The following is a 21,888-nucleotide window of genomic DNA, read 5'->3' on the forward strand; positions in this document are numbered from 1 at the left end:
GTATTTGATCACCTACCAACCAGTAAGAATCAACCACTCACAGATCTGTTAGTTTTTCTTTAAGAAGCCCTCCTGTTCTCCACTCATTACCTGTATTAACTTCACCTGTTTGAACTCGTTACCTGTATAAAAGACACCTGTCCACACACTCAAACAGACTCCAACCTCTCCACAATGGCCAAGACCAGAGAGCTGTGTAAGGACATCAGGGATAAAATTGTAGACCTGCACAAGGCTTGGATGGGCTACAGGACAATAGGCAAGCAGCTTGGTGAGAAGGAAACAACTGTTGGCGCAATTATTAGAAAATGGAAGAAGTTCAAGATGACGGTCAATCTCCCTCGGTCTGGGGCTCCATGCAAGATCTCACCTCGTGGGGCATCAATGATCATGAGGAAGGTGAGGGATCAGCCCAGAACTATACGGCAGGACCTGGTCAATGACCTGAAGAGAGCTGGGAAAACCATTAGTAAAACACTACGCCGTCATGGATAAAAATCCTGCCGCGCACGCAATGTCCCCCTGCTCAAGCCAGCGCATGTCCAGGCCCGTCTGAAGTTTGCCAATGACCATCTGGATGATCCAGAGGAGGAATGGGAGAAGGTCATGTGGTCTGATGAGACAAAAATAGAGCTTTTTGGTCTAAACTCCACTCGCTGTGTTTGAAAGAAGAAGAAGGATGAGTACAACCCCAAGAACCCCATCCCAAACATGAAGCATTGAGTTTGTGGAAACATCATTCTTTGGGGATGCTTTTCTGCAAAGGGGACAGGACGACTGCACTGTATTGAGGGGAGGATGGATGGGGCCATGTATCGCGAAATCTTGGCCCACAACCTCCTTCCCTCAGTAAGAGCATTGAAGATGGGTTGTGGCTGGGTCTTCCAGCATGACAACGACCTGAAACACACAGCCAGGGCAACTAAGGAGTGGCTCCGTAAGAAGCATCTCAAGGTCCTGGAGTGGCCTAGCCAGTCTCCAGACCTGAACCCAATAGAAAATCTTTGGAGGGAGCTGAAAGTCCGTATTGCCCAGTGACAGCCCCGAAACCTGAAGGATCTGGAGAAGGTCTGTATGGAGGAGTGGGCCAAAATCCCTGCTGCAGTGTGTGCAAACCTGGTCAAGAACTACAGGAAACGTATGATCTCTGTAATTGCAAACAAAGGTTTCTGTACCAAATATTAAGTTCTGCTTTTCTGATGTATCAAATACTTATGTCATGCAATAAAATTCAAATTGATTATTAAATAATCATTATTAGATAATAAAATAAAATAATTGATTAATTAATGCTGCAGAATAGTAATTTAATTCATTCAGATTTAACAGAACACATCATTTTTATTATTTATTCAAGACTTAATTTTAGTAAATATTTTTGAATGAATTAAAATTCAGAAAAGGAATGTAACACTGTTAGAAAATGACTGCCTCTTCGCTTTAGACTGCAACTATATGTTTCTTTAGTTTTTCATCACATACAGTGGATATAAAAGGTCTACACACCCTTGTTAAAATGCCAGGTTCTTGTGATGTAAAAGAATGAGACAAAGATAAATCATGTCAGAACTTTTTCCACCTTTAATGTGACCTATAATGTAAAAATTTCAATTGAAAAACAAACTGAAGTCTTTGTCTATTAGCATGGCATCTTGACGTGGCAATATTTGCACACTCTTCTTAGCAAAAGCGCTCCAAATCTGTCAGATTGCGAGAACATCTCCTGTGCACAGCCCTCTTCAGATCACCCCACATGTTCAATTGGATGCAGGTCTGGGCTCCGGATGGGCCATTCCACAAAGTTAATCTTCTTCTGGCGAAGCCATGCTTTTGTGGATTTGGATGTGTGCTTTGGGTCGTTGTTGTGCTGAAAGGTGAACTTCATCTTCATCTTCAGCTTTCTAACGAAAGCTTAAAGCTTTTGTGCCAAAACTGCCTGGTATTTGGAACTGTTAATAATTCCCTCCGCCCTGACTAGGGCCCCGGTTCAAGCTGGAGAAAAACAGCCCCAAAGCATGATGCGGCCACCACCATGCTTCACTGTGGGTATGGTGTTATTTGGGTGATGTGCAGTGTTGTTTTTGCGCCAAACATACCTTTTGGAATTATGGCCAAAAAGTTCAACCTTGGTTTCATCAGACCATAACACATTATTCCACGTGCTTTTGGGGGACCTGATGTTTGTTTTTGCACACTTCAGCATGGATTGGATATTTGTCTTTGTAAGAAAAGGCTTCCGTCTTGCCACGCTACCCAATAGGTCATTGATATGAAAAATACGGGAGATTGTCGTCACATACAGCACACAACCAGTACTTGCCAGAAATTCCTGCAGTGCCTTTAATATTGCTGTAGGCCTCTTGGAGGCCTCCTTGACCAGTTTTCTTCTCGTCTTTTCATCAATTTTGGAGGGATGTCCAGTTCTTCGTAATGTTTCTGTTGTGCCATATTTTCTCCACTTGATGATGACTGTCTTCACTGAATTCCATGGTATATCTAATGCTTTGGAAATTATTTTGTACCCTTCTCCTTACTGATATCTTTCAACAATGAGATCCCTCTGATGCTTTGGAAGCTCTCTGCGGACCATGGCTTTTGCTGTGGGATGCAACTAAGAGAATGTCAGGAAAATCCTACTGGAACAGCAGAACTTTATTTGTGATTAATCAGAGTCACTTTAAATGATGGCTGGTGTGTAATGAGTTTGAATGTGATTGGTTAATTCTGAACACAGCCACATCCCCAGTTCTAAGAGGGTGTGCACACTTATGCAACCAGGTTATTGTAAGGTTTTTATTTTTCATTTTCCTTGATGAATTGTTCATATTATAGGTCACATTAAAAGTGGGAAAAGTTCTGAGATTATTCATTTTTGTCTCATTCTTTTAAATCACAAAAACCTGGCATTTTAACTGAGGTGTGTAGACTTTTTATATACACTGTATTGTGAAGGAATCTGACCCAGTTGTTTTAACGCAGTGAAATTTCAGCACATCAAGTGCAAGAATTCTGGGGAGGAAAGTTGACGGCTCAATCACATGGGTCTGGATGTCATAACCAAGCAAATGTTTAGCATTTAATTATGTGCTTTGTTTGACGAAGTAGAAAAGGTCTGTGGTGGGGTTCTACTGAATAGCGATTTTCTGATATATGTTTTGGCTAAAGAAACCAACACTATTTGGTAATCAGCAAACACAAAGAGTTTTTTAAAATTATATACCGATCAGCACAAACAAATTGTGCCAAACTCCAACTCTACGGCAACAATGGAAGGCAGGCGGAACAGTCAAAGATCAGAGGTAGTGGGTTCCTGAGCTAGGACCTCTTAGCGGTTCTGACTAGACAAAAATAAGCTGAGAAACCTGCCTGTCAGCGAGCCTCACTCCACTAGGCCAGGAGGTTAGAAGGGGAGAAGAAACAGTGAAACGTGGGGCTTATTTTCAAGAATTTGTATTCTCCTTAACATGCGGGTTTGCAGTTTTACCATCCGTCGGTCTTAATAAAGGCAGACGCGGCCCAGCCTGTAGAATGGGAGGGAGAGCAGTAGACAGGAGGGTTTCCCCTCGGTCTTGGAAGGGCTCCAGTGAAAACTGGTTGGAACATGGGAAACATGGTGTCAGACCAGAGGAGAAGAAAGAGCGTGTCTGGCTTGTGGTTTCCCCCGAGCGTGTTCCGTTGTGACAGTACTCTCGCCGCCTGTCCAGGAGCTCCCCTTTCACTACAATGCCTCCCAGGGCACTGCACCGCTGCCAAACACACACACACACACACACACACACGGACACACACACGGACACACACATACGCGCCACAATGGAAGCTTGCGCCCATCAAACCAATTTTCTGTGGACTGAGGTATTGATTGGCTGAACCTTCAAAAGAACCCCCTAATGGGTGGAGCTGGCACATCACATGCCCTGTGTGGAATACCAATATAAACTACTGCTTTTCATGTGAGGGAAGGGTTAATCGCCAAGACGGAAATAGAACACCTAATACACAGCTTGTCTCAATGCCATATCTCCATCAAGAGCAGAGTACCTTGATCTGAAATTGACCCAGATACAGCCGGCAGTAGACAGGCAGGTCAAATACAGTAGTAGTTATTGCTAGGTGAATCACATCCACACTCAGAGTAGTGTCAGTTATAGCTCCTTATCTGGGTTCTCTGTGAGAGGATAAATCCTAGAGGGGGGGGGGGGGGGGGGCAGTTCCTTCTCAGACCAGAGAGAGAAACCTAAAGCCTGAGAATGCCTTTGCTGCTGTACAGTATATTACAGCCCTCACCTTGTAACCACTGGCTTTATATTCAACGATCAAGGACAGGGACGGGGAGCCATTCCGGGACTTCTCATTGCCGGGGTGGAGTTTTCACGATGGCAGTCGATTGGGGTGGTTTGAGGGCCTGGGAACACACTGGGGCTCTTAACGGGTACCTCCATAGGAGGCTGATGTTGGCTCAAGAGCAAACCTGGTTCATACTGTTGCAATTTCTAATTACACATTTTTGGAACACATATTCACAAAAAATCTTAAATGTTAAAGACTTAACCTTCCCCCCAATGCTAAAATGTATACTTACAAGTATTCAAATACTAATGTCAGTGGCAATATTCAAATAACCAAGATCATCCCTAATTCCAATATAATGCACCAGGACCCAAACATAATGGATGTTCCTGGATAAATTTACACTATGATAATCCAGGTCCTGATGTGGGGGCCTGAGTTAACACACAGCCAGAGCACACGGTCCACTGCTGTGTAAGTAACGCTCTGGATTAAAACTTAATCTGAACCATCTGATTATCCCCAAAGATAAAAAATGCTTTAATGAGGGATTGAAATGGTTTAGATGAGCTGATCTTAATCGCATAATACTAACTTTTTGGCTCGCTTTGGTATTATTCTGTGGTGTTTATATAACTGGGTAAAATACACGTCTTCGTGAGAAAAATGGGGGCTCAGACTAAAATAAAAGGGGGTTCATCTTCAATAAAGTGAAAAGGGGTATTTTGAGCAAGAAGTACCACATTCCAATGGTGGAAATGTTTGTCGGTACACCGTAACATTGATCGATCTTTCAAATCTACTTGAAATTGTTCAATTTGTACTATTCATTTGTGTGATGGGAAGTCTACTAAAAGAAATCAGAATATGTTACTATTTTTTCCAAACCAAAAGTTCTGCACCCATTAAACCTACTCAACTGTGAACATGGCATGGCAGTGAATTTAGTAGTGATGATAGACTTGCTAACTGTAGACCTTTGTTGACTGATTAAATAATGAAAGCCACACTTAAATATAAACACTACTATTCAACAGTTTGGGGTCACTTGTTTGTCCTTTTTTTCGAAAGAAAATAAAATTTTTGTCCATTAAAATAATATATTTTTTAAAGGCGACTCCGGGATGCTGACCTTCTGGGAGGGGTTGCAAAGAAAAAGACATATCTTAGAATAGCCAATAGATAGAAAATATTAAGATGGGCTGAATAATACAGACATTGGACAGAGGAGGACTGGGGGGGAAAGGCCCACATCCTGCAGTCACCTCTTCACTGTTGACGATGAGACTGCCATTTTGCAGGTACCATTTAATGAAACTGCCAATTGAGGACCTGTGAGGCGTCTGCTTCTCAAACTAGATACTCTAATGTATTTGTCCTTTTGCTCATTTGTGCACCAGGGCTTTTGTATTCAGAAACAAGGACATTTTTATGGGAGCCCAAACTTTTGAACAGTAGTGTAAATTAAAATTATCAATTATAAATATGATTTGCCATCATAGCACACAATGGCAAAGCAAATTTTAAAAAATCATGGCAAAGCGTCTGAATGTGATTAGTGCCAAAGGCGCTTTTTCCCAAAAGGTCTGAATACCTATGTATAAGATATTTGTCCCTTTTTCTTTCCAGTAAATTGGTACATATTGGTTTCGCTTTGTCACTATGGGTTAGTGTGTAGATTGGTGGCAAAATAATTTAAACAATAATAAAACCAATCCAAAACAACAAAACGTGGAAAATGTGAAGAGGTCTCAATACTTTGAGTCCACTGTATAAGACCACTTTTGGTGTATAAACACTCCCCAAAGGGGTACTATGTGGTTGCCCATTCCTCCACATCAAAGTTGCAATTTTGCAAATGTCATGTCCATAATGCTGGATTATTAATAACAGGTGGGTTTTGAACGTGGTATCCAAACAAAGCTATTCAAGCCACCCTGGATAAGGTCAAAGAACAAATCAATCATTTGAATGGATTTCTTATCCAACAGCCTCCCTAAATGGAAAGGGAGCGTGGCCACAGCACCGCTGAAGAAACTAGTTGAGCATACTTCTCTAACCTACAGCTCTAATGCTGTATAGGTAACGGTAGAGGCTCTGACTAAGGAGAAGGCTCAAAGAAGAGTGTTTAAAATATGCATTGGCTGTCAGCCAGTTGCGCCATCGGCGTCAGCTCGAGATATGGGCCAGCCAAAAGATCCAGTCTGAAGAGACAAACGCCTCAAAGAGTAACAGTACTAGTTCTACTGTAGTCAAACAGACGAGGAATAAGAGTACTAGTTCTACTGTAGTAGGGCTGCACAATTTGGATAAACATTTGAATTGCGATTTGACAAATAATGCAAATACGGTTGTGATTTAAGATTTTTAAACATGGTGTAAACAGTGTTGAGTATCTCACTTTAAAATTGAGATCATAGCCTACATAATCTGCTATTAAACTGAATAAAAATCAATTTAAAGCTCAGTGTTTTTTATTTGACACTTATTACCAATTTGAAGATGCAGCCTGTGCCAAAACATTGAACTTGGCTATTTGTTTAACTGCTCATTTGATGCTCAATGTAGTTTGCAGAATTTTTATATGTTTGTGCCGTTGTCATAGCTAGTTAGGCAACATTTCTCAACCCTTGAGTTATATTTTCTCCTAAGTATGTTTGTAGGCACCGACATTGAAGCAGAAACGTTTAATCAACATGCTTTTGTGTATGTGGGGCAATATATTCAGGCCACTCACTAGCTTGAAAGAGTATCAACTGGCAGGACGTCTTCGCTAGCAGTTGCAGTGTTAACTCAAACTAACATTGAAAAACCATAAATTATTTAAACAAAATGACTCCAGGAATTTAAGTAATCTACAAAAATACCAACAGCCCCCGCAAGAAAAACTATTACGGATGTAGGATAGGTGTCCGCTGCCTCCTGTGAAGCGCACCTCATGAACCTTTTTTGGGAGCTGAAAATCGCGGAAGTTGGCAATTTGGATAAGTCAGTATTGCAATTACGATTATAATTTGATTAATTGTGCAGCCCTATACTGTAGTCTAACAGACGAGGAGTAACAGTACTAGTTGTACTGTAGTCAAACAGACGAGGAGTAACAGTACTAGTTGTACTGTAGTCAAACAGACGAGGAGTAACAGTACTAGTTGTACTGTAGTCAAACAGACGAGGAGTAACAGTACTAGTTGTACTGTAGTCAAACAGACGAGGAGTAACAGTACTAGTTGTACTGTAGTCAAACAGACGAGGAGTAACAGTACTAGTTGTACTGTAGTCAAACAGACGAGGAGTAACAGTACTAGTTGTACTGTAGTCAAACAGACGAGGAGTTACAGTACTAGTTGTACTGTAGTCAAACAGACGAGGAGTAACAGTACTAGTTGTCCTGTAGTCAAACAGACGAGGAGTAACAGTACTAGTTTACTGTAGTCTAACACACAAGGAGTAGCAGTAGAGTTTAACAGCCACTCTTACAGACGGACAGCGGTACAGTCGACTTGACAGGTCTCCACTCTTTCATGACCAGTGGAAAGTGAAGGGCTGAGAGACATGGATATAGAGTAATCTCAGTGACAGTAGGAGGACACTGTAAACCTTGAGTGCACATAAACACCAACCTGCCAGCCAACCACTAAGAGCTGGGAGGAGATCAAATTTTTGCTTTTGAAGAAAACTAATGAGTAAGGTTACAGTTGTAATCTTTTGAAGGGTAACTAAGACTGTTTTTTCACAGGAGCATTTAAGAGTACACTGGAAAACAAGGGACTTTAAATTACAAAGAACACCATAATGATTTCTACATGACAACAGCCCTCAAAAGGGAGCAACGAGGGTAAAATAAATCCATTACCACAGACTCACATTTACTATGGCACAACCACCCTCCTCTGCTAACATAGCACTTTAATTCAAGGGTTTCATTCTGGAACCAATGCAGCCCATTTCAGAGTTGCTCATCCCTGTTCTGGACATTATCAATATCCTATCAGGGGTTGGCAATTTTAATGGGTGGGTGCTAGGCTAATACCTTGTGTAGAGAAATGCCTCCCTGTCTGCCTGCTAGCCTAATGAGGACACAAGGGTATGAAGTGTTTGCAAAGGATTGGTTACCTCCCAGCGCCAGAAAGACACCGGCGCAGACCGGCGCACGTATAATTGCTTATTTCTAGAGGTGCAGTACTAAAGGAGCCCTCAGACCGAGGGACAGAGGGAGAAGAACTAAGCAGGAGGGGAAGACCATCAAAACAAAGGGGGCTTGTTAGGAGGGAGAGTCTGGTTTATTATGTTTAACCTGGGAGAAAGTGGGGACGGGGACGGTATATTGTTCCACAGCTAGGCCGGCTCTCCTCAAGTCACGTGTTGACTAACATTAGAAAAAGACCCAAAGAAACGACAGTATACAAAGGTTTATCAAATACAGCTCCGGGAAAAAATGAAGAGACCACTTGCACCTTTTCCTTTCCTTTCCCAAAAAAGTTGAAAAGGAAAGTTTTGAGAGAGGAACAGAAGCATTCAATTTGCAGTGGTCTCTTAATTTTAACCCTTCTGTTCCTCACTCAAAACCTTCCTTTTCAAATTGTTTGGAAAGTTAAGAAAAAGGTGCAGTGGTCTCTTCCTTTTTTTCCAGTCGCGGTATATCCAATGACTGACACTAAGAACAGATCTGCCACAACAAATGTGGTTTTCCTGCTAAGTTCAAAGACAAGGGCAAATATGACCAGCGTGACCAGAGATGCCATCTCAGCAGACCAGCTAAAGGGCTTGAACTAAAATCCAAAGAATCTTCAACACACTCCCTCCCTCAAGTCTCTCTTTCCAGCTGCAGTGAACCTGGAGATTTTCAGTAGGAGAATGGAAGTGTGTGAGAGCACAAAAGGCAGAGTAGCGCCACAGGAGAGGTGGCCTTCCGGTAGCCGCAGGGCAGCCTCAGGCTGTGGCTGCTGATGGGCCACGGGGAGAGGAAAACGCACCTCCAGCCAACAGACACTCCTCCCCCTGCAGCCAGGGCCGCTCTTCCATCCCGACATGGAAAAACATGTCAGCCCCTCTCTCACTCTCTCCCGCACACCCTATTCAAAAAAGGCATAATATAATTTTCCAGTCACTAACGGCATCTGGCTTTCATTTCCAGGACTCCTGGAGGTTTTCAGGTCACTAATAATAACTATTTCAGGCAAAGGCAAGAGTTCAGCCAGAGTCTACCTCCGTGCCAGAGAGCAGTGAGTTACATTGACGGGTGAACAAGGAAGGGGATGGCCCGACTCCCCTGGGCCAGAAGAGCCCCCCCCACCCCAGGGCAGCTGGTTTGGTTCCGGTGCGTAACAGAAGGGACTACTCGCCCCTGGTCTGTCTGTCTGTCTGTCGACTGAGGTCAGGGGGGAGACAAAGGTTCCCCTCCCCAGCCCGTCAGCAGCCCTCAGTCGCTGGGAAAGGACTCTGATTGGGTCTAGGGCCCTGGAAGTCCCCTCTGACACCCCTTAGTACTGCTGATTAAGGCTCTCTCTCTCTCTCTCTCTCTCAATCCTTCCCTCTCTATCCCTCCCTCCCCCCTTTGTCAGACAAACAGAAGACTAGAAACCCTACTCCTCCAGCTGAGCTGTGTGTGTGTGGGGGGGGGGGGGGGCATGGCTGAGGTCTTAATGCTCTGTGGTGCGGTTAAACTTGAGGCTTAGCAGAGGCTAATGTGGCAGTCTGTACCTTCCCCTCAGAATAATGTGACAGTTTTAGAGGTCCAGGAGTCACTGGGCTAACCCGACGAGGGGGTCGACTGCAGGCCACGTCTGTCAGTTACCCACAGAGACACGTTAAGTCTCCAGTAACTACCACCTGACAGGGTAAGGGACACGTTTAAATCACTTGGTCTCAAATACAAACATGAGAATACACAAAAGTCACAATGCATGATTCAGGCTTGGCTAAGTCCAAGTTAGGGACACTTTCTTCAAGTAAGGAGCATGCAGAGGTTTTGACCTAATGTAACTACCTTTTCAGTCTATGTCCACACAGAAACCAATGTGCTGATTAGTGGCAGCTGCCAGTTGTTGTGGTAACACCTTGATCCAGTCCATGGGAAAAGTAGCTATGTGCTTTAGAGACACAAGTGTATGATTACAGAGCACTAAATTTAACCCTGTTGCAATTTCTCCCCAGTGTTAATGTACTAAACATCTGGACCTGTACTTGGTCATGTCAAAACATTTAAATTACATTTTCTCCACACACACACACACACACACACACACACACACACACACACACACACTTTCCATTCTTAAAGGCCAGTTTCCTCTCGTCAGCCAGACTATTCTGAGCCGTGAAGACAGAAAACCAGAAGGTTTCTCAGAGGACACAGATATCTCAGCTCTTCTCATTTCTAAGCCCACATTAGAATCCCATCCTGGGTTTTATGCTAGTTTGTCTTAGTGACAAGCAGAAACCAGGTTAAATCCCTTTTATCCTCGCTCTTAGGTTACTGCAAAGGATGCGTTGAACTGTCAGCCATGGGCAAGTCCTGCCAGTTGATACTAAACAGCTAAAAACCACCAAGACCCACATCAGTCTTTCAGAATTCAAATGAGCTGTACTTCCAAGCACAAAATCCACTTCCATTAACTGTAGAACGGCCAATTAACTGTAAAACGGGCCATTAGTGCGCTTCTAAAGTGAGAGCTTAGACAATCTCTCACTTTGACAGCCTGGCTTGCTGACAGTACATAAACTGCATTACCTCAGAATATGTCAGACAAGACATGAAGATCTGTGAGACAAGCATCCCCAGGCAGTTGTGCTGATAAATCAACTCTAAGGGATACACAGGTTTTCACTACAACAAGAGAAGAATGTTTTACTGCTGTAAGTCTGTTTTTTGTGTTTTTGCTAATGAGATCGATACACCACAAAATCTATGTCCAAGTCAAAAAATAAGGTTATGATTGTGCATTTCACTGCTTTCAGTAAAAGCCAACAACTAGGCCTATACACCAGTTCCAGGTGGACGGCATGACCACCCATCCCAGTCAGCCATGTTATACTGGTAAAGGCTGGTTGCGCAAGATACAAGCAAAATAAAGAGACATTCTGTCACATGTGGTGAACATGTCACGAACACAGTCTAGGAGTGTCAGCACTCTGCCACAAGACGCTAATCAACTCAGCAAGGTTAATAATTCATACAGCAAGGAAACATTGATCATGTTCTAGCTAGACTAACACAGCTGTTAAGGCTAGGGGCAGGTAACGGCGGAGTGAGGAGGAGGCCTGGGACAGAGCGATGGGGGCAGGTAACGGCGGAGTGAGGAGGAGCCCTGGGACAGAGCGATGGGGGCAGGAAACTGTGGAGTGAGGAGGAAGATGAGGCCTGGGACGGAGCGATGGGGGCAGGTAACGGCGGAGAGAGGAGGAGGCCTGGGACAGAGCGATGGGGGCAGGTAACGGCGGAGTGAGGAGGAGCCCTGGGACGGAGCGACGGGGGCAGGAAACTGTGGAGTGAGGAGGAAGATCAGGCCTGGGACAGAGCGATGGGGGCAGGTAATGGCAGAGTGAGGAGGAGGAGGAGGCCTGGGACAGAGCGATGGGGGCAGGTAATGGCGGAGTGAGGAGGAGGAGGAGGCCTGGGACGGAGCGATGGGGGCAGGTAACGGCCGAGTGAGGAGGAGGAGGAGGCCTGGGACGGAGCGATGGGGGCAGTCAGCTGCACGGAGGAGCATACCACAGCACTCTGTGCCCTTCTATCCTTAATGTCCATCTGGACAAAACCTGACTGAAGTCGACATGAGTGAATCTTATCCATGGCGCGCCGTGCATGAAACATTGAATACTGATTTTTGTCGACTTAAACAAAACTGTACTAACAGACAACGGCTCTAACAATAAGGATGACCTAGAAAATGTTGAACCGTACTAATGGACATGGCATAATACTTTCATTTTCCAGAGTCCAAGAAATGACTGATGTGGTCGCTCAAACACTTCTTTTCCCTCATCTTTAAAGAGGCTGTGTTCTTTCCCCTAGATAACTAACCACATCAACCAAGGGTACAAGTCAGCGAGAAGCAGAACTAGTAACACAGGAGTGTACAATGCCGTGATGCATGTTCTCACTAGACTTGATTAGCAGCCTTGTCAGGGTCATTACATGGAGGTCATATCGCGTGACGGACGATGATTCAAGTTCAACAGAATTATCTATTACCAATGCAACCCTACGTATTGAGAAACCAAATCCACTATCTCTGACCTGAACAAAACATTCTGTGCTGTATTATATTTAGAAGAGCGACTGATCCTACTCAGGGCCACAGAGAGGGGCCGGTTGTAGGCTAGTCCCAGGCAGTTGACATCTTGTGTAACCTGACGCAACCTTGATTTATGGCTAATGTGGACACCAGACCTGAGTGAAAGAAAGAACTGAACATGGCCCCCCCATACTCCCTGGTCACCTGCACATCCCTTTTAAGTAAAACTCCAGATATTTCCATACATGTTCAGGCATACACACACATATCCCTTGATACATAGAGTACATTTCTACCCATTTAGCCAGACTGGCCTCAATATGGAAACAATGTCATACATAAAAAACATAACCAGCATTTGTGTGTGTGTGTGTGTGTGTGTGTGTGTGTGTGTGAGATATATATCTCACACACATATATATATACACATACACACACACACACACACACACACACACACACACACACACACACACATTTTCAAAGTCAATAAAACAAAGCCATTTACATTATGAAAGTCTGTTTTACATATGTGCACGTCTTGACATTAAGGAGCACCACTCAGGACAGAACTACACGGATTTAGCAAGTAAACTTTGGCTAGGGCGTTGTGGTCAGGGATGGTGAACGAACGTGAACCGCATCGACTTGGAGTGTTTGCGAGTTCGAATGCAGAGAGAGTGCAAGGCCTTTTTTCTCTAACCTTACACCTAACCTCAACCACACTGGAAGCGTCGTCTAACCTTAAATGACCCCAAATCCAACGCTTGCGAGTTTGAATAACGAGAGATTTTTTTGTAACCTTACTCCTGAACTGTTACGTCACCAGCACTATCACCAACTGTTGACACATAAACATGTGTTCATAAAACGGACTTTCCAAACGTAAGAGTGTTGATGCCGGAATGCATACCTAAGTATCTGAATGTATTCGTGGACATTACGTATGGCGCCCTACAACCAGCAATGAGATCACTGATTTACCATGGCTAAATCAGTGATAAGGGGTGAAACATTTTGAAATAAAATCATGATTTCTGCTTTTTTCAGGATCTAAAACCATTGTCAGTGTGAATGATCTTCCACAGCAACCCCCTCAGTTACCTTCATCATCTAACGCTTGTTACGTTTATTATTCAGACAGGCTTCCCAAATCTGACCTTTGCTGATAATTAATTAAGTAGTTACTACTACTACGACGAGTTGGGCATTGGGTCAGTAAGAATAATTCTGTTGTTTTTCAGGTTAATTAATTAACACTTAATGAAGAATTTAAACAACAGCCCCCCATGGTTTTACCAAAACCCCACCAATTTGCCAGTTATACAATGACATTGGTGAAGACAACACTGTGTTAAAAGATTCATAACAGTGAGTTATATTATTTCACTTAAACAGTTTCATACCACGTATTCTGTCTGAAATGGGTAAGTGCCCCAACCAAACAGGTTAGAAGGATGTAGGCATCTGGCCTGTTTATTCACCAGCTGCCCTTATGAACTTCCCTAACAGCGTCTGCGGTTGGCTGCTGAGGAGGTGTACTGGTGTTATAATTCCATGCACATATGCCGTCAGCCGGACTCTGACAGGGCAGGTCAGTCTTTTCAATCATTCCTCCGGGGGAGCGGTGAGGGCCGTTCCTCAGCCTAAATGGATTGTGCTTTAATGGCCCCCCGAGCTGCCCCCCTCTGATTAAACATGGCATGTGAGTGAAATACTCACCCTGTAAGAGTCGGTCCGCTCCTAAAACATTTACAGCCCCCACGGGGGAGGGCCTGGCGTTGCTGCACCCCCCCCCTCCCCTCCGCACAACCGAACAAAAAAATCTATAGTTAACCTGCAGTAACTCAGCCCACATATTGGGAAATATTCTCTCAAGAAACATACCTGGAGGCAAAGAGGTTTTAGGAGAACATTAGCCAGTGAAGCGTTGTTGTGGATGAAGTTCTTTGAATTTCTAATTCCACTTTATTGGGATTGATTTAGACACTGGGGGCAGCGCACAAGAAGCAGACGTGTAAAACACTGCAGACATTTGTAGAACTGGAACAGCAGGTTCTTTCATTTGTATCAACGTTCAGACAGCACCTCTATATATAATTTGACCGTTATCTAGGTTGGGGTGGAAACACCACTGACTGAGTTAAGGCAGCGCAATAATAGTTCTACCGCATTTTGCCCCCTCAAAGTATCAGTTAACCATGGAAGCACAGGGGTATTGGAGAAGATGAAAAAGATCTGAGATTCAGAGTTGAAGCTCATTAGTTTCTTGTGGAGCAAAGTTACTGGTTTTGTTGCTGGCTTTGATCTCAGTGTTTGTTATCTTCTCTAAATTGCTGTGCCAAAGCTAGGTTTACTGAACTGGCTGTCTACTGGAGGCTTTGCCATAGAAAGCAATAAAATTAATTGTCTGTTCAACCAGCGGGTTTTCTGTGAGAAAATTATAGTAAGAGTTACATTATAGTAAGAGTTACATTATAGTAAGAGTTAAAAAAAAATCAAAGTGTAATAAGGACGAATTCAACAAAGCCCTAAGTAAATAAATAGTTCATGTTATATAGGGAGCACACAAATGGAAATGGCACAAATAAGCCGACAGTGATTTTCACAACTGCTGTCTACTAAGTCCTATATTTTGGACGCATATTTCAGAGTATCACAGAAATACTATCGTGACCAATCATTTTAGACCTTGCATAGAAAAAGGAACAATCTGGCAAGAACATCTCAGTTAACTACCCATTTTATCATCAAGGACCTGCGAAGCAAGATAGCAAAGTCCTGTTTTGTCCTCTACACATTACATTGCCCGCTCTGGAAAACAGGGGGTAGAGGCCGATTTCATTCCCATAACTCTTCATTCCCAAGTAGTTCAGATTCCCTCATTTTCCCCAAACTGTTTCCAGATGTTTCTGCACAGAAGCAGATAAACTGCTGGTCTATTATTTTTTTGCCTTCCTTTCACAGTGACGACCCCCCCTTGTTTTCACTAATGCTTACGGTTTCAATTTAGGCATTGATGCTTCTCAGACTCTCTTACAAGCAATTTTACATTACCTTATATTGTCTTTCCTGACCACAGAGTGTGACTCAGTAATCTCTCAGTGTAAATTCAGTAGATCAGACCGTAGCAAGAAATGCTAATATGGGAACAGATCACAAACGATGTTCTATCATTTTCTGATCTTGAAGTACTGTCACTTCAAAGCCGTCTAAACTGGAAACAAAAAGACCTGTCAAAAGGTCGATATTAACATTTCCTCAGAAGTTTCACTGTAGAATATGTTTAACCCTGGCAATAGAAATACCGCTTTCATGGTGTGACATAATACAGGAGGTTGTCAAAGAAGGCAATTTCTGACTCATGTAATTCTTGTAGCATCTAGGCCTAAATGTACCTGCGTTAAGGACAACATGGCCTTGGTGATAGAAGTCTGATGGCAGACATACCTCCGTCCCTAGATATCCCTGAGCACAATGAAAACTAACACGATCCACAATCTGGATTTCCGCTGAGTAGGTTAAAGATGATCAAAAGGGCCAAGGACAAGCTGTATGAGTGTCTTCATACACAAGTGTCTCCTCTATGATTTGGCGTGTATGACACAGATACACATGTCAACAAGCAGGTTTAAAAGCTTTATTCAACTCCACTCCTTCCCGTGACAATGTTCCTACTCTCAGTATTGATCTGGTTTTCAGCCACTTCTCGCACATACTGTGGCTGCCAGACAGTGGCTGTCATGAAGTGCACCAGTTTCACAAAGAAACCAGCCAAACAAAAGTCTATAGTAAATGAGTGATTCGACGTGAATAGTGAATGGAGGCAGGGGGCAGTCAGTGCGTGGGCATTCACTACAGTGTCGCCTTTACGTCAGAGCCGGTGGGCAGAGGGAAGCAAGTAAGGGTCCGACTCCATGGGCCCCCGGCCCCCAAAATGAACAGCACATTCCAGGCTAATTATGCATTTGGCGTCCGGGAAACTGTGTGGCATGTTTACATCACAAGAGAGAGTAAAACGCTAAATGGACTTATCTTCGTTTGCCTTTCCGTAACGTTTGAATTTACACCGGCATGTTCTAGACACACCACGCGGGATTGTGACCATCATTCGAGGGAAAATAGGGTGATATGAGGGTTCACTGCAGAGAAACTTGACCCGACAGAATTCTCCTCACACACGTAAAACTCTGGGGGGAACTCTATCAAGAATGTGGTACATGCTACCTCAGATGGTGGGTTCTTGAGCTATCGAAATCTGCAAGTTTACACAACAACAGCGTCTCCAGTCTTCTTCAATACGCCTCGGAAAATGTAACGTAATGTAGACAATGTAGACGTCTGAGGCAAAAGGGCCCCCATGAAACTCCAGCTCAGAAGGAAGAGAAGAAAGAAACAGTGAAAAAACGCTGAGAAAGAGTGAAGAGGACAGTGTGAAATGGCTCTGTGCCTGACCCCTCTCCTCATTCAGAGGAACACAGAAGTCTGCCAGTCATCCATTGAGTCTCTTCCACCATTAAACACTAGAGTGTAATCAAACACAAATCCCCCCACTTTGTAAAACAACACAATCCTTCATTGAGAAGTGTATCCTGATTTAAGACACTTCAAAATGTGAATATTCAGTTAACAGTCAGAACAGTTACTTGATTGCTCACATCGCCCACCTCTAGTCAGAAAAGAGCCCTTTGTGACTACATTGTTGGGACCCATTTGTCTGGCAGTATAGATAAAACATTGATTGTTGCTCGCTAAATCTCACGACAGAAAAATGATGGCAAGCCAAGGAATACATTTAATTTAATTTGTTAATCCAGTTGCTGGCCAAATTTAGGAGAGAAAAAAATAATAATTATACTGGTATTTACTTTGCATAATGAACATGTCTACAGACGAGATTCCATGTCAGCTTTTACAGTAATGTCTTACTAGTCTTGTTTCACATGAGGAATAAAACATACTGAACATAAGTTACGCGGTGCACGTCTACCAGCATTTAACAGTGCAGGGAGACAAGGAGTTCCAGCTGTGATCATTCAGAACAGCTCATAGTCTGACAGACTGATCGGGACTGAAGCATGTTGCCTCTGAAAGAATCTGGTAAAGAAAAATACTGCGGGTCCCAAATGCTGTGTGAAAACGCATAAATATCAAGCTTTCCTTTGCAATTACCAACTCCCAAGGAAAAAGGCAAAGACGTTTGGGCTAAATTTGGATGGGAACATGCAAATGTCTGTCTTGTTTTGTGCCTTGTTTACAAGCTTGTTGGGGTTTGAAGTGGCGTGAATCTGACTGGGGAATCGACAGGGGATAGTAGCGTGTGGTGGGGGCTTGAGGGGTAACAGAGCACTGAGGCACAGTTCTCCTTTAATTTCTGAATTAAGGAGTTACCTAAATTTAGTCCTGAGTGCAGGCTCCTGCTTTTTCCCCTGGCATGTGGCAGAGTTAGTAAGGAACTTGCCTGTTTTCGGACGATTCATTCTCAGGTGCCAGTGCATCTAAAATCCTGCTGCGTAAAACATGTGACCTGCCAGACCGGAGAGCATTAGCCCTTCGACTTTGATCAAACTCCATGGAGATGTGAACTAAATATTTAAGAGTGCGTCTTCCTTGTGCGATGCCGTCAAGGCATCTTTAAATCAAGACCCAGCTCAATAGTCCTTCCTGCATGTCGAAGAGCACAGAAAAAACAACCCTCCCATCAAATTCTTCTCAGCGGAGCATATCTCCCCAAGACGCACCCATGTCTGAGACAAGTCTGTGGCAACAGAGGGTTAAAAATAACACAGGGAAGCCAAAGCCCAGCCCGTCTGCCACATCATAAATATCAAACTGATATGCTTACAGCCAACGGCAGGCCGGCACAAGTTTAGGGTGCAGGGGAGCTCACATCACCATGGCGCGGTCATGGGCGACATTGCTTCCTTCGTTAATCTCCATATGTTGACATGTAAAATGCAGGACCACACACAGGCCCGAATACCTCAGGGTGCAGCATCTCACCTGCAGCTGGACACCTTCCAGCCATGCGGAATCAACACAGGTGGTGTTCTGATGGGCCACCAACGGACACGAGACCCGGTGAGATGGCTGAGAAACCTAAATGGTAATGGACGTCTAAGTAGAGAGGTGGGAAGATAAGCTCAAAGGCTGGGTTAGGGTTAGGGCAATAACAACCGGGGGAAAGAAAAAAAAAAAGTCCTCTCTCAAGCAAACAAACCATCCCTGTAACAAACACTTGGATAGCTACTACTAATGAAAACCAGACACTAAAAACATACTCTCCTTTAATTTAACGTAGGCTCAATATACATACTAAAGCGCATTCAACATAAAGCCATTACTTAAATTAGCGGATTGTTTGAAACCTCAACTAATTCTGGAAAAATAATAACAGAACATTTTAACATTTTCATCAGAAATAGGTTGGGCCTTGTTCTGGGGTGACCCCGAGGACCTACGAGGTATGGCATTGACACATGGTGGGACATGGGCGGTTTTGGGCCAAATGGAAAGTAAACAGACAAATCAAACTTAATCAGTAGAGCGACTGCTTGAATAGCAAACTGTGGGCGCCCTTTCAACTACAAAGGCAGCCCCGTAATGGTGCCTTTTCAAAGCTTCACACTGAGCTTCCTACTGTAGGCAATGTGGAGAACATGGCCAAAAAATGGCCCTGACAAGAAACCCTTTTATTCTGACTTTCATCAAAGGTTCAACCGCAGAGATGCAAGGTCCTGTGGGCTGTCTGAGATGAGCAAGGAAACATTGAAAGTTACCACATCTGAAAGACATGACTGTAGGAGAAGTTTCTGTGTGTGTGTGCGTTAAGCTGTTATCTCTGGCATCCATGCAGCCTAGTCTCCCTGCTGATATATTACATGATCTTATATGTCCAGCACATGAAGACGGGTATAATGACGGTAAAGTGGGAATGACTCTCACTCATCTGTCCTGAGCAGAATCCAAAGGAAAAAACAGTACAGTAAGTTGTCTTTCGGACAAGATTGCATGAAAGTACAGCTTGCCAAGCAACATTCATATTGATCCTTGTAATTCATTCAATGCCAGTAAAACTGACAACATGGATACAGATGATGTTTTAATCGAAACTAGGAACTCTGGAAAATCATTATGTCAGTGATCTTCAGGTCAGAACTTTAGGAATGATACCCGGGTTTCAAACTGCTTTTTTCTGAGTTCCCAATAGTCATGAAAGTCTGGGTCAGAGATTTCAGAGCTCCAGTCGGAAGTAAAACGCTTTAGAATGTCTCTGGGTAATATGTAATGCAGCATACCCTATTGGGCCAATTGCAGTACAGCATGTGACTCATTCTTGTTGTATAAAACAGTAAATGTCCTCCCCAATGAATGAAGCCGTTACATTTTCTAAAGGCCGGATCTCACTGGCAGGACAACATTCAGCCAAGTTCGTTTCAACATTGGAGCAGTGGTGTCTGAGACACTATGTGACAGATCCAGTCCTGATTTCATTGTGGAGGATACAAAAAGAAAAATGATCACCACTGGGTTTACTACATTTTAGATTAACATTAAACTGACGTGCTTCCCAGGTGTTGCCAGAGTAAAAAGCCCTAGTTCCCTTGCTTGGGATAGTGGCCCTGAGACAGAAATCTTATTTGTGCAGAGCCATTTAAGGTTCCTCTTGAAGCCTAATGTCTTTCCCATGTGAAATGCACCAATATAAGAAGGCAATAAAACAGAACCAATGTACTGGTTTATAACTTGTAACATGTACAATGTGGTAATACTGGTGACTATTCTGAGAGCCCAATTATAACAGGCTGTGGCAGCTGTGGATGAAAAGGCCATTCAGCAGCGCCTGAGTAAATCCTGTCAGACAGAGTCACCGGTGGCAATACTGCAGAAAAGCAAATAAGTTGCCATCAATAATGGAGGTGGAGTGTTCAGAATCCAGACTGCTGTTCAGTCTAGAACCTCGAGACTGGCCCTCTGCGATTTGTTCTGGATCCTCCAAATAAGGCTCTTTCCTCGCTGCTCTCTGCTGAGCAGCAGTCATCACTAATTTCATTGGATGGATCTCACCATGATGGCCCAGGCTCTTAACACAACCCTTCTTGATGCATACTTTAAGCGAGAACTACGTACGGCTGTCAAGAACCAGTGCACATTCAGCGCAGGGTGGCAGGGGGTTCTAGATTGCACAGAATGTGGATTCAGCTGGCATATTTGATGGGAATTATTGCATTAAATGTAATTAAATGGATATCAAACATTTGTGCAATTAACATGTCTTGTATTCCGGGAAGCACCCGGATGAATGAGCCTTTTGTTTAGAATGATTGACAATAGTAGTTAACATTTCTGAATAGATTAATGGTGCACTCTTTAACAGATGAAAAATAAATCTCAAAAAATTCAGCAAGAGCATAACAAAATTAGTTTAACCTAAATAATCCAAGGAATCTTTGTCCAAGTAATTTTTACTTGACCTATAAACTTTATAGCTACCCTTGACACATTTCACATGGCTGACAATTCAATTTAACTAGGCAGTGACGTTTTATCAAACATAGTATAGGCCCACTACAAAATTGTATAATATAGTCTGTTATATAAACAAACAGTTGAGGTACAAATATTACTTGCCCATTAAAAAAAAGAAATGTAATCAATGCAGACTTTATTCTTGAACAGAATGTGAAATAGGATGCTTTAACAATTTAAATAAAGATATACACAATAACACCGCAGCATACGGAATATCCTAACAGGCAAACAGCACAACGTGATCCTCTCAATTATCAGAGGGGTTACAGTGGGTACAATTTCAGGTATTATTTGTTGGGGGGGGGGGGGGGGGGGGGGCAGCACACATCGCATAAGTCTACGTAACAAAATAAAAACAAGTCAGATGTAACAAAACATTGGTGAAAAGCACAATAGTCTCTGAGCTAAGCTTTGGGGGGAAATTCACCCGAAAATACCTGAAGACAAAATAGATACACATTCCGATGGGCAAGATAAATATTGCTGTTGTATGACAGTGAAATAGACTACACCCATTTTTTTTCAAACAAATAACATTATTTCAAGAAGCCAAGGCAAATGTCGAACAAGGCACAATAGCTGAGGAAACATTCCCAGTGATTGATTGTGATATCAACCCGTTCTGTGGCCGCAGCAGACCCGGGCTATGGCGTACACTCGGTGGCACATAAAACAATGGTCGAAAAGAAACCGCATAGGGTTAAATAACAATAAAACATTTTCGGCAGCATTCACATACTCTTCTCTCTAAAATCCGATAGAAATACTGTCCCTGGAAAAAGACCCCCACCGTCCCATTCCCATTCCCACCCCTGATACGATGAGCAAA

The 21,888-nt window shown here is 43.3% G+C and overlaps 1 protein-coding gene across 6 annotated transcripts in view; it reads right to left on the minus strand.

Annotated features, from left to right (window-relative positions):
- cux1a (cut-like homeobox 1a) overlaps window positions 1–21,888 on the minus strand; it is a 166,418-nt gene that overhangs the window by 142,811 nt on the left and 1,719 nt on the right. The gene's annotated exons all lie outside the window — the stretch shown is intronic.

Source organism: Esox lucius, chromosome 7, assembly GCF_011004845.1.
Source record: "Esox lucius isolate fEsoLuc1 chromosome 7, fEsoLuc1.pri, whole genome shotgun sequence".
NCBI classification, from domain to species: Eukaryota; Metazoa; Chordata; class Actinopteri; order Esociformes; family Esocidae; genus Esox; species Esox lucius.